Source organism: Ceratotherium simum, chromosome 6 (assembly GCF_057802395.1).
Source record: "Ceratotherium simum simum isolate JZ-2026a chromosome 6, ASM5780239v1, whole genome shotgun sequence".
NCBI lineage: Eukaryota > Metazoa > Chordata > Mammalia > Perissodactyla > Rhinocerotidae > Ceratotherium > Ceratotherium simum.
The window spans coordinates 57174215-57187378 of record NC_141905.1 but is presented as its reverse complement, the minus strand read 5'-3'; the positions used below and the strand labels follow the sequence as shown (position 1 = coordinate 57187378).

General features: G+C 35.2%; 1 protein-coding gene; it reads right to left on the bottom strand.

Moving 5' to 3' along the window:
- Positions 1-13164, bottom strand: part of ZNF518A (zinc finger protein 518A) — a 64966-nt gene that overhangs the window by 26328 nt on the left and 25474 nt on the right.

Sequence of the window (13164 nt, the reverse complement as noted above, 5' to 3'; positions counted from 1 at the left end):
TAGAGCATTTGTGAAATCCGAACCTATTAATTGATACACTTTTTACGTAAATTACCTTCAAAAAAAAAGTTAGTGGAAACTTCAACCAACCAACCAACCACTGGGGTGGAGGGATACACCAAAATATCAAAAGTGGTACTATGATGGAAGTTTTGTCGTGTATTTTTTACGTTCCATATTTTCTTAGGAAGTATGTATGGCGTTTATGATTTAAAAAAAACTTTAAAAAACATTTTTCATTGCCTTAGAGTATGCTTTTGAAAATGTCAGCTTGTGGCCATACACTAGATTTTCTCCATCCTTTAATAAAAAGCATGGCTGAGGAATCCTCGCTTTGTCTTTAGGGAGCTTTCTTATCACTGTGTTTACTGATCTACAGGATTCCTCCTGAAAAAGGCAAATGAGGGATAATCCACATTAGATTTGCTCATATATCTTGTATTCGTATGCCTGTATAAAACTCACAAGGAGAAATCTAATGTAAATACCGAAAGGAACGCCATTATAGAAAGAGGAACGTATTTACAAAATGGATTTTTATTTTGCATTAAACATCATCCCCCTTTCTCCGGTCTTCACTTCCACACAAGTCATACACATGCACACGTATCGTAGAGGAAAGAGAGAGGATAGGATTTTTTTTTTTAATAGCAAAAAAATAACATGGACAGAGTTGCTTGTTTTGTTTTGATGTACTTTTTGCTTTTTGTTTTTCAGGTCAAGAAACTGCACCCCTCTGCTCTGGAGTATTTACATTGTAACTTCATTCTTACTTATACATTCGCCTACAAAATTTTGCAAACTTGCATATATGTTATAAAAGAATTGGAGTGTGTGTGTTTTTTAAGTAAAGTATTATTCAGCCCCAACCTTATCTCTTCCCCCTTTTCTTCCTCATCTATATCACGCAACCTCCACCCACTCTCTTGCCCTCTTTTTAGGTTTTGAACATTGAAGTTAGCACAGAAAAAGGGAGAGAAACAGAAAGGAAGGAAACAAGGAGTTTAAAAGCGAGAGGAAGAAAGAATACAAAGAGGAGAAAGTTGAATCACATCTTAAGAAAGGATTCTGAAATATTTTGTACTTGAGAAGAACAGTTAGTAGGGATAGAGCATCTAAACTAATGATTTAAATAGTAGATTCCTCCGAAGACGTGACTCTGCTATTTACTAGCTGAGGCATTTAACCTCTGAGCTTCACATAGATATGTAATGCATAACTAACAGTTGATAGATTGAAGAGTTACCAACTCCACTGCACCCTCAGTCTAAATTGTAGAAGTGATGATGGTGGTGACAGTCACAAAGTGCCATCTTGATTACAAACGTTCTTTCTGCTTTTCAGTATATAATTCATGGACCTTGTGTCATAAAGCGATCACTTCAAGTCAGTGAAATTTTCTCCTAAAAATAGTATATAAGTGGGAATTACATTTCACTCTAGGGATTCACACCTCTGAATCACAGACAACACCATACCATAATAAACTTACAAGCTTATATATGTATTTACAAAAATGTAAGCATGCTTTTAGCCATAGATAGTTTGGTATATTATAGCTGTATATAAATGATAACTGTTACAATCATAGTTAAAGAATTAAATGTTAATTTGGAGAGCAAGAGTGTCTTAAAAATAGCTCTCTCCTTTTTGCTGATCTCTCAAGTCCAGACTCCCTACCATCAAAAATATAATCAAGTGCTACCAGAATTAGAAAAACAGAGATACCAAGAGCCTAAGTGATCTAGCTTAAAGTGGTCACACTCCTTGGTCAAGAATATTATAGGTTGATTATTCTCTTCAATCTATCAAACAAGTGTTAGTTGAACATGAGCATCAAGTGTTATCCTTCCCAATGACCTCTGCAATGTGTATTATTTAATATTTATTCAGCAGACATTTTCTTGAACACTTATTATGTGCCAGACACTGTGCTAGTACTAAGAAAGACATGATCCCTCAAAGAGTCATCAGTTCAATGGGAGACTCTTGAATGTCTAAAAGATTTCCTGATTCAACAGAACAATTTCAAAGGTGGGATTTCAGACGCTATAACAGGTGATAAGAAAGATTTTTTTAGGGTAGGCATCCCTGCCATTTTCCTCTCAACTCACACTTCCTAGACAACCAAGACTTTGGATGCACTGCTATTTTTATTGAGTTTTTTTAACGATGTAGTCCCTCCTTCTTAGTTCTTTCAGTGGATACTATACTTTCAACTGTGAAGAACGTTAAACTATATAAACAATACTGGCCTTACCTAAATAGTTTAGGGTACCTCTCCTGTGACCAATCACATTAAATTCTTTCTAAGAATCTCTGTATCCTGAGGGCAGATGGCACAGAAAATTCGAGTCTTTAGAAAAATAAAAAGAGGAAATTGAATGCTTGTTAATTATATATCTTTTAAGAACAAACCTGGTACACATATCTGTTATATATACTCCTTTGTACTCTTTTATATGTATAGTACATTTCATTAAAGTTTTAAAAGAATAAAAAGTATAGGATTTTTCTTTCTTTTTTGTTTTTTTGACTAGTGGAGATTGAATACTACCTAAATTAATTTGATTTTTTTGTGGAAAATTTTTTTAAAAGGGTAAATCTAACTTCTGTGAGACCAGTGACATTGGACCATATTAATATCAAAAAATTACACTCAACTTGTAAGAGTAGACTATTTTGGTTCATTACTCTAAAATTTTCAAGTTATATCCACCTGCAAATTTTTCTAACTCCTTCCTCGAGAAAAAAAACAAACAAACCCAAACTCAGATTGTTTTCTTGTTTTAAATAAGAACATGCCTGAGATACTGATATATATAATGCCTCAGAAGTTTGAAGTTGTGTTGCTATTGATGTTTTGTTTTGTTACTGTTGTTAGTTGGGGAAGTGGGGGGTGGGGAGAGACAAGTCCTTGCAATATATACTGGAATGCCTGATGGAATAAATGAGAAACAATTATTAAATGAAAAGAACAAATAACTCATTTAGTTTTATGTCCCTTGTTCCTGTTGATATTAGGAAACTTTGAGGTGGTAAGACAAACCTGGAGAGCTAGGATAGAACAGGATTTAAGAGTAAAATACAGGAATAGGAAGAGCAAAATTTGTTCAAGAGGGAAGAATTAAATGCAAGGAAGGAGGAAAAGCTCTATTCTAAAACTTTATACATATATATAAAAAGGTATCAACTGGAGGCTGAAAACAGAGGAAAGCATGTGGGTGAATATAAAGGTACACAAAAGCACAGCTAGGATTGATATGAGAATGGATTCAGAATGCCTCAAACAGATGGAGGAGATAGATGATACTATCACAATATAAATTACAAGAGTGGCCCAGAATTCAATAAACATTTTGAAATGCCTGCTAAGTGTCAGGGGATGCAAAGACCTGCCCTTGCCCTCAGACCCGAGGTATATCAGTGTTGAATAGAGGGGCAGTACAACTCCGTTTGCCCGGGAAAGCTCTGGTTTATACCTACTTTCCCTAGCTCTCCCTCTCAGTCAAAAGTGTCCCAGTTTGGATGATAATTGTATGCTCACTGTAATGAGAAAGGAAAACTGCTGGAAATCTGTCTATTAAGAGCAAATAATCTCAGAAATGTTCAACCAGCTTTGCTCTTGCTCTTGTTTATTAAACTAAACAATTCTTTAATAGGAAGAAAGGAAGTCAGGAACAAGAATTATTATGGTGAACTTAAGGCTAATCAACAAAAAGGAAATAGTTACTCATGATGTGATGGGGTGAGTGGATTGGCAGCAGTGATCAGCAGTGGCTTTTTTTTTTCTTTTGAGGAAGATTGGCCCTGAGCTAACATCTGTTGCCAAACTTCCTCCATTTTTCCTTTTTTCTCCCAAAGCCCCAGTAGATAGTCATATGTCATAATTGTACATCCTTCTAGTTGCTCTATATGGGATGCCACCTCAGCACGGCTTGATGAGTGGTACGTAGGTCTGCACCCAGGATCCGAACCAGTGAACCCTGGGCCACCCAAGCAGAGCGCACGAGCTTAACTACTATACCACCGGGCCAGCCCCAGCAGTGGCTTTGTGTTACCTGATCTCTCTGCTCTGGGGTTCTTTCATTCCTCTGTCCCTAGACCCACACACCAAGGGACACACACTAATGGACACACACCAACTGGGGCCTGGTTTTCAAACTAACCCAAATACACATCACCTGAAAGAGGAGCACAAGTTCCAAAGACACCTGAGAAGAAAAATTAACAGAAAGATAGATGTCAAAGCAAACAACATGTACTATCTGAAGAAGCATTATTAGAACAGACTAAGAATTTAAAATAAACATGCTAAATATACTTAAAGAGATGAGGGAAGATAGTATATAAAGGAAGAACAAGACATTATTGAAAAAAATGTAGAAATATTAAAAGACAGAAGCAAAGAAATTTCTGTCTTCTGTTATCAGAAGAAAAATCTATTCCAATAGCCTTCTCCTTATATTTCATTGGCCAAGACTGAGTAACATACTCTCCTCTAGAACAAAAGAAATGGCAAAGGAAAATAGGATTGCTGTGACTGACTTAAACCAGTCATGATTTATACCCTGGCATTGGGCAAATTGCCACCTGACTAAAAAATAGCAAGGAGGAAGGATGAATACCTTTTGGTTGGCAATTAAAGATGTTTGGCATCTGCTAATGTCAGAAAAAAGAGAGAAAACCAGGCATCATGGAAGAACAAAAGAGTGCCTATGAAGTAGTCTTAGTGATTCACAGGAAATACAGAGGAATATATTAAACTACACCATGGGGACAAAATCAGCTATGAGCTTTGGGAAACTGCACAAGACTAATGACTTGGTTTCCCAACCAAACAAAAAATTGCAAGGAAAAAAAGAGACGGAAGGGAAACCTATAGATTAAAAGAGACCTAAAATACATATTAATCAATCACTTCATGTAAAAGTAAGTTACTTGGACCCTGACTCGAGCACACAGACAAAAACACACTTAAGACCTGTATGATGGGCCGGCCCTATGGCTTAGTGGTTGGGTGCACGCGCTCCACTGCTGGCGGCCCGGGTTCGGATCCTGGGTGCGCGCCAACGGGCCGCTACTCCGGCCATGCTGAAGCTGCATCCCACATACAGCAACTAGAAGGATGTGCAGCTATGACATAAAACTATCTACTGGAGCTTTGGGGGGAAAAAAAGGAGGTGTATTGGCAATAGATGTTAGCTCAGAGCCGGTCTTCCTCAGCAAAAAAAGAGGAGGATTAGCATGGATGTTAGCTCAGGACTGATCTTCCTCACACACACACACAAAAAAGACCTGTATGAGATCATTGGAAATTTGAAGACTGAGGATATTTGATGATATTAAGAATTTTGCTAATTTTTAGGTGGAATGTATATATTATGTTTTAGAAGTTTATCATTTAGAGATACATGCTGAAATATTTACAGATGAAATTGATAATGTGTCCAAAATTTACTTCAAAATGAAGAGGTAGAGGGTGTAGGTGAGGATAGGATGAAATAAGATTGGCTTTGAGTTCATATTTATTGACTCTGGAAGATGGATATAGAAGGAACCATTATAAAATTCTGTCTACTTTTTGTATATGCATTACATTTTTACATTTTCCATAGTAAAATATTTTTTAAAGTTGGCATAAAGGGAAGAAAGGGAAGCTGAAGGAGACCCCATAATCAAGCCATTTTTTATTTCATTGATTTCCCAACAGGGGAGAAACCTGGAGGGAAGACTAGACCATAGCAGAAAAGGGAGACATTATCCTGAGAGTCAATTTTGCATCTACTGAATAAATCAACTGAGAGTGAGAAGTATCTCCATAGACTATAGGTCCTCACTTTAACTGATCCTACCACCAAGATGCCAATGTTCCTCAAAACCAAGAAACTGAGGATATGCGAAAGGAACTGGCCCTTGGGACAAGGGGCAGAGATCCAACAGATTTAAATGAAAAATGCCCATATGTAGACTGAAATTACACCACTGCTTTTTTCCCCTCTAGTGAAATGAGAAGAATCCAAGAAAAATACTCATAGAAATTGACATTTAGGGGTCAGTCTTTCAATAAAACTCAAAGACCCCACAATAAAGCCCACCAGTAAATAAGCAATCCAATCAATGTTTAACTGCCTCACTTTTAAATACAGATTTAGGGAGCCAAGAATAGTCAGAGATTCAAGAAAAGCCTCTAAAAAATATAGATTGTTTTTTGTAAAAGCAAAGACAGAAAAAATAACCAAAGAAAGAGAGTCGCAGCAAGCAGAAGAAAGCAAAACAAAACAAAACCAACTATAATATCCCCAGATGGATAAGTAAAGGTATTGTATCTATGAAAGAAGAGCATAAATACTATGAAAAATGAATATCCTGAGGCCAAGAAAGCACTCTTGAAAATTAAAGCTATGCTCTAAAATATTCAATAAATTGTTTTGAAGATAAAATTGTAAAAAATGTTCCCCCCAAATAGAAAAAAATTCCTAATTAAAATAAAGAAAACATTAAAAATTAAAATGTAACATTCAATTAATGGGAGTTCTAGAAAATGAGAAAAGAGAAATGAGAAGTAATTATTAAATAAATAATGCAAGAAAATGTCCCAGAACTGAAGAGCATGAATTTCCATATTGTATTTACTCACTGAAGGGCCACCAAAAGGCCAAACGAAGATACATCCTTGTAAAATTCAGAACATCAGGATATAAAAAGCCTAAAATCTCTCAGAGAGAAAAAGCAGGTCACATGCAAAAGATTGTGAATAAAAATAGAATTAGATTTCTCAATGATAACACAAAAGGCTAGATGGAGAAATACCTTCAAATTCTAAATTCCTTCCCAATTTTTTTCCAACGTAGGGTTCTATAACCAAACTATCAGTTAAACGTGAGAGTAGAATCAAGACATTTTCAGAAAAGGAAATTCTCCAAAATTTACCTCTCTTGCACTCTTTCCCAAAAAGGTAATGCTTTACTAGAATAAGGGAGTAAACCAAGAAAGAGGAAGACATAGAAACCAGGAAATAGGAGAAATCAGGAAAAAGAACAAGAAAAGCTCAAGATACAGTGAAAGGAAGTCCCAGGAACAAAACAAATCATCCACTGGCTCTATAAGGAATTGTGATAGCCTCAGTTTACTCTGGAACAGAAGGCCTGCAATCTATAATATAAACTCTTGTTCTACCCCGTGGGGTTGGGATAGACTGAGAAAAACAGCTTCAAAATAACTAGTTAAGTAAACCTAGAGGGAAAGTATGAGATTTAACAAAAATGGTGAGTTCTGAAACTTAGAAAATATGTTCATAAATTAATGAACTCTTCAAAAAAAATTTTATCTTTGAAAGAAGTTGAAGCTGAAACTCTATGCAACAGTTATAAGATTTGGAGTTGGGCTTGGTGTTCATTGGATAAAAGTCACGTTGTGTTCAGAAGAAAGATAGAAATACTCAGTAATTACAGACATTGTTAGAAATAATTTTTATATTTGTATGTACATTAAAAATTAAGGGTTACTATTAAAAGAACAGGCATACATTCTATAGTTTCCAAATCAGGAGAGGAATCAAAAGGCAGCAAATTTTTTAAAATCCAACATAAGGAAGGAAAAAATAAAGATACAATGATAAAAAGTGGTAAATAGAAAATGCAAGTACTATGATAAAAATAAGTCCAAATATAGTAATAATCATTTCAACAGATTAAGCTTACATATTGAAAGACAGATTCTCAGAATATATCACAAAAATAAATTCCATCTCTGTGCTGCTTACAAGAGAAAATCTAAAACAAAAACTATACAGAAAGTTTGAAAGTAAAGGGTAGAAAGCTACACCAAGAAAACACTAAACTAAAGGAAAGATAGGTTTAAAGTATCATTATGAGTCCAAAATATATTTTAAGGACAGAAGCTGTAATAGGGATTTAAAAGAGTTACTACATAGGAATAATAAAAGGAACAATCAACCTAGACAGTATCACAATCCTGAACTTATACATAACAACATAAGATTGGAATTTATAAAGCAAAAACTAACAATGAAAAGAAAAAAATTTGAGAAATCCACAATCATAGAGGGAGATTTTAATACACCTCTATCACAAACTGATAGGACAAGCAGAAAAACAATTACTAAGGATATAGATTTGAACAATAAAATCAGTAAGTTTGATCTAATTCATATATTCCTGCACTTAAAAAACTAAGAATAGACAAGAGGAATATTTACAAAACTTGAACACAATTTAAGATATAAAGTCTTAACACATTTCCTAGAATCAATACCAAACAACCCAATGATTCCAAAACCAGGACAAAAGGACAATATAGATGGGGTTGCATTTCACTTCACATAGTATTGAAATATAAGTATTAGGATTGCTTTTTTCTTTAAAATTTTCAGGATTAGTGAAATTTTTAAAATAGGAAAACTAAATATTAAACACATTTCAAATACCATAACCTACAAGCATATGTTATAAAATAGCATATTTTATATGAGACTATATTTTTTATTATCAGTGAACTACTATAGTCTTGTTTCACGGAAAACATTTCCGGTAAGTTTTAATATTCTTTATTTCATCTCATGTAAATGAGATTCCACAGGAAGTCATCAATATCCATTTCAGTGCTGCCCTGTTCATATTCCAGTTGTTTGGAAAGTCTTTGACCTGGAGTAATAAATAATCTTAAAATAGAAACTTTGCTTTGTTGATTGCCATTTTCTTCCTCCTCTTGAGGAAAATGGAGATTTCACGAACATTTATTTGATTCAACATTTTAATGAAGCGTATATATATACCTGGAAAGAGATGATATTTGCAGAGCCAGTGTTTGCACTGTAAACTTCATAGTCACATTTGTATTAAGCTAGAGTTGTATTTTGATAGAATCGTGTTTCAATGGCCAACTTTTCTGGAAATGTTTTCATAAAAGTAATATTGAATCTGACTTCCGAGAAAATACATTTCTGAATTTAAAGCCATCTGAAATTGAAAAAATGCTGCCTACAGTTAGAAAACATGATCCAACAGGAATAAGCAAGTACCAGAGCCAGCAATTGTCATTGATGCATCTGCCATAACATGGCTGCCAAGAACTGCTGTTTTTATGTAGTTGCTGTCCTAGGGAGAGTGAGTAGTTCATTTAGAACGTTTTAATGAAAATTTTAAAAAATATATAAAGAAGTGGGCAAATGACAAATGCATAGTGCAATGAATTTTCTCAAAGCTAATATACCCATGTAATTACCCAGAGGTAAAAAAAATTACCAGCACCCCAGAAACCCCTTCATGCCTCCTCCCAATCACTATACACTCTCCCCTCCCCAGAGGTAATCACTTTCCTGACTTCTATTCACAATAAATCAGTTCAGTCTATTTTTTTAACCTTACATTAATGAAATCATACAGTATGATTGTGTGCTTGTGTGTATTTATTCATTCAACATTGTGTCATCCATTTTCTTGAGTAACAGTAGATAATTATTTTTATTTATTTACTTATTTATTTTTTGGTGAGGAAGATTGGCCCTGAGCTAGCATCTGTTGCCAATCTTCCTCTTTTTGCTCGAGGAAGACTATCGTTAAGCTAACACCTGTGTCAATCTTCTATTTTGTATGTGGGATGCCACCACAGCATGGCTTGATGAGCAGTGTGTAGGTCTGCGCCTGGGATCCGAACCGATGAACCCTGGGCCGCCAAAGTGGAGCACACGAAGTTAACCACTACGCCACCAGGCTGGCCCTAGATAATTATTTTTAAATTGCTGTGAACTGTTACATTGTGTGAATATAACATGTATATTCATGTATTTATCCTTCGTATTTTTGATGGGCAATTGGACACCTTCCAATCTGGGGTAATCACAAATAATGTTGCTATGAACATTCTTATATATATCTTTTGTTGCACATGTTGCACAAATTATTTTGTATATATACCTATAAATAGATCTGGTAGATCATACAATTGTGTATATTTATTTTTAGCATATATTGCCAAATCGTCTCTAAAGTGATTATACTAACATGCATTCTGACCACCATATGAGAGTACTAGTGGTTCCACATGCACACCAATTCTTAACATTTTGGTTGAGTTTGTATTCTATTATTTAGTAATGAGGTTGAGTATCTTTCTATACACTTATTGGCTAATTGGATTCTCTTTTGTGCAGTGTCTAAGTCTTTTGCTCATTTTTCTGTTTGGTTGTATATCTTACTGATTTACAGAAGTTCTTTTGATACAGTATTCTGAATATGAGTCTTTTGTAAATTAAATGTGTTGTAAATATAGTCTCCCTTTTTATGGCTTGCTTTTTCAATCTCTTTTTTTCCAGATTTATTCAGGTATAATTGGTATACAACAACACTGCACATAATTAATGTATACAGTTTGGTGAGTTTGGACATATGTATACATTCATGTTACCATCACCACAATCAAGGTAATAAACATGTCCCTCGCCTCCAAAGATTTCCTGGTGTCCCTTTGTGGTTTGTTTTGTTTTGTGATAAGAACACTTATCATGAGATCTATTCTTTTAACAAATTTGTAAGTGTACAATACCATACTGTTAACTATGGGCACTATGTTGTACAGCAAATTTACTCATCTTGTATAACTGTAACTTTATACCCATTGAACACAACTCCCATGTCTTTCTCTCCCCATCCCGATTACCAACATTCTACTGTCTGCTTCCCTATATGTTTGACTATTTTAGTTGCCTCATATAAGAGAATCATGTAGTATTTGTCACTTAGCATAATGTCTTCCAGGTCCATCCACGTTGTCACAAATGGTGGGATTTCCTTTAATGGTATCTTTTGATGAACAGAACTTTTAAATTTTGATGTAGTCCAATTTATTGATATTTTCCTTTAGAGTTAGTGCCTTTTTATATTGTTTAAGAATTATGTCCCCACACCAAGAAGGAAGATTTTTTCATATATTACCTTCTAGAAACGTTATCGCCTACTTTTCACATTTAGATGTAGGAGTTGCTTCATTTGTTTGCCGTAGAGATATCCAATTTTCCCAACATGATTTATTGAAAAGACAGTCCTTCCATTACTATTCTACAGAACCACCCTTCTCGTAAATCAGATGTCCACATGAATGTGGTCTATTTCCAGACTTTGTCTTCTGGCTAATTTTTCTGTTTTTCTATACTTGCATCAATAGAACACTGTCCTAATTACTGTAACTTTATGTCTTGATATATGATGAGAAACTCTTCCCACTTTTACCTTCTTATTCTGTCCAATTGTTGTAGATACTCTTGGCCATTTGTGAACTTAAATCTACCAACTTACTATTTGTTTTTTGTTTGTCCTACCTTTTCTGGGGTTCTTTTTCTCCCTTTCTTTTATTCTTTTGGATTGATTGGGTGTTTTATTATTCCTTTCTGTCTTTTATCAGCTTGGTAGTTATTTATTCTTTACTCCTCTGAAAGTGCTTTACCTATAGCCTATTTATTCACCCTTGACTTATTAATGTCTAATATATATTAGTACTTCATCTTTTTCTTGGACAATGAAAAGAGAACACTTTAACTCATTTTAATCCCATCTCTCCTGACTTATGTGCCACTATTCTTCACGTATTTTATTTCTCTGTGTATTCTAAACCACAAAAGATATTGTTATTACTGTTTTATACAAACATAATTAATTCATATTTACTTGCTTTCATAATGTCCTGCAACTCCAAGCTTCCATCTGGGATCCTTTCTCGTCTGCCTAAAAGAAATACCCTTTATTATGTCCTTTAGTGTGGGTTTGCTGGTGATAAAATTTTTTCAGTTTTTGTTTGACTGAAGATGTATTTATTTCACCTTCAATATGGAAGGATATTTTGTTTAGTAAGGAATTCTACATTGGCAGTTATTTTCTTACACCACGTTGAAGATATCTTTATGTTGTCTCTGGCTTCCATTGTTTCTTTTGAGAAGTCACAGCTATCTATCCAATTTTTGTTCCATTGAAGATAATATGTCTTTTAAAATCTTTGTAAGGAGATAATCTTGCTTTTAAAATTTTCCCTTTATTTTGGACTTCAGCAGTTTGGTTCTTATGGATTCATTATGATTTTCTTTTTTTTTTAAGATTTTATTTATTTATTTCCCCCCCCCCCAAGCCCCAGTAGATAGTTGTATGTCATAGTTGCACATCCTTCTAGTTGCTGTATGTGGGACACGGCCTCAGCATGGCTGGAGAAGCGGTGCGTCGGTGCGCGCCCGGGATCCGAACCCGAGCCGCCAGCAGCGGAGCGCGTGCACTTAACCACTAAGCCACGGGGCCGGCCCCATTATGATTTTCTTATATTTATTCTGCTAGTGTTTTTTAATGAAAAAAAAAGCCCTCAGTTTTGGAAAATTTTCATGTATTAGCTACTTATAGATGCCTTAAAAATTACCCAAAGCTTAGCAGATAAAGCTAATAAATATTTATTATCTCATACGATTTGTGTGGGTGAGGGATCCAGGAGCAGCTTAGCTAGAGTTTTCTGACATAGAGTCTCACATGAGATAGCAGTTACGATGCTTGCCAGTACTGCAGTCATTTGAAGGCTTCACTAGGGTTAAAGATCTATTTCCAAGGTATCTTTCTCACATGCCTGGTGAGTAAATAGGGCTGATTAGCAGGTGGTCTCAATGCTATGTCACATGGACCTATCCATAGGGCTGGTTGAGTGCCCTCCTGGCATGGCAACTAGCTTCCACCAAAACAAGTGATCCAAAAGAACACAAGATGGAACCCACATTCTCTCTTATGACATAGTCTCAGAAGTCACACTCCTTCATTTCCACAATATCTTATTGGTTACAGAGGCCAACTCTATTCAGTGTGGGATGGGACTACACAAATATGTTAACACCAAGGGACAAGAACCACTGGAGGCCATCTTGGTGGCTGGCTACCACATTCCACCCTCTATTCCTCTCATATGCAAAATATGCTCACTCTCAAAAGATTCATCTCATTACAGCATGAGTTCAAAGCCCAAAATTTTATATCTAGATCAGGTCCAGGTTGTGCATGTGTCTCCTTGAGTGTGAGTCCTTAATAAAATCTCCTTGAATATTGTTCCTCATAATCTGAAGGCCTGTAAACTAAAGAGACAAATTATCTGCCCCTTCCATGCCAAACATAGAATGGTTAG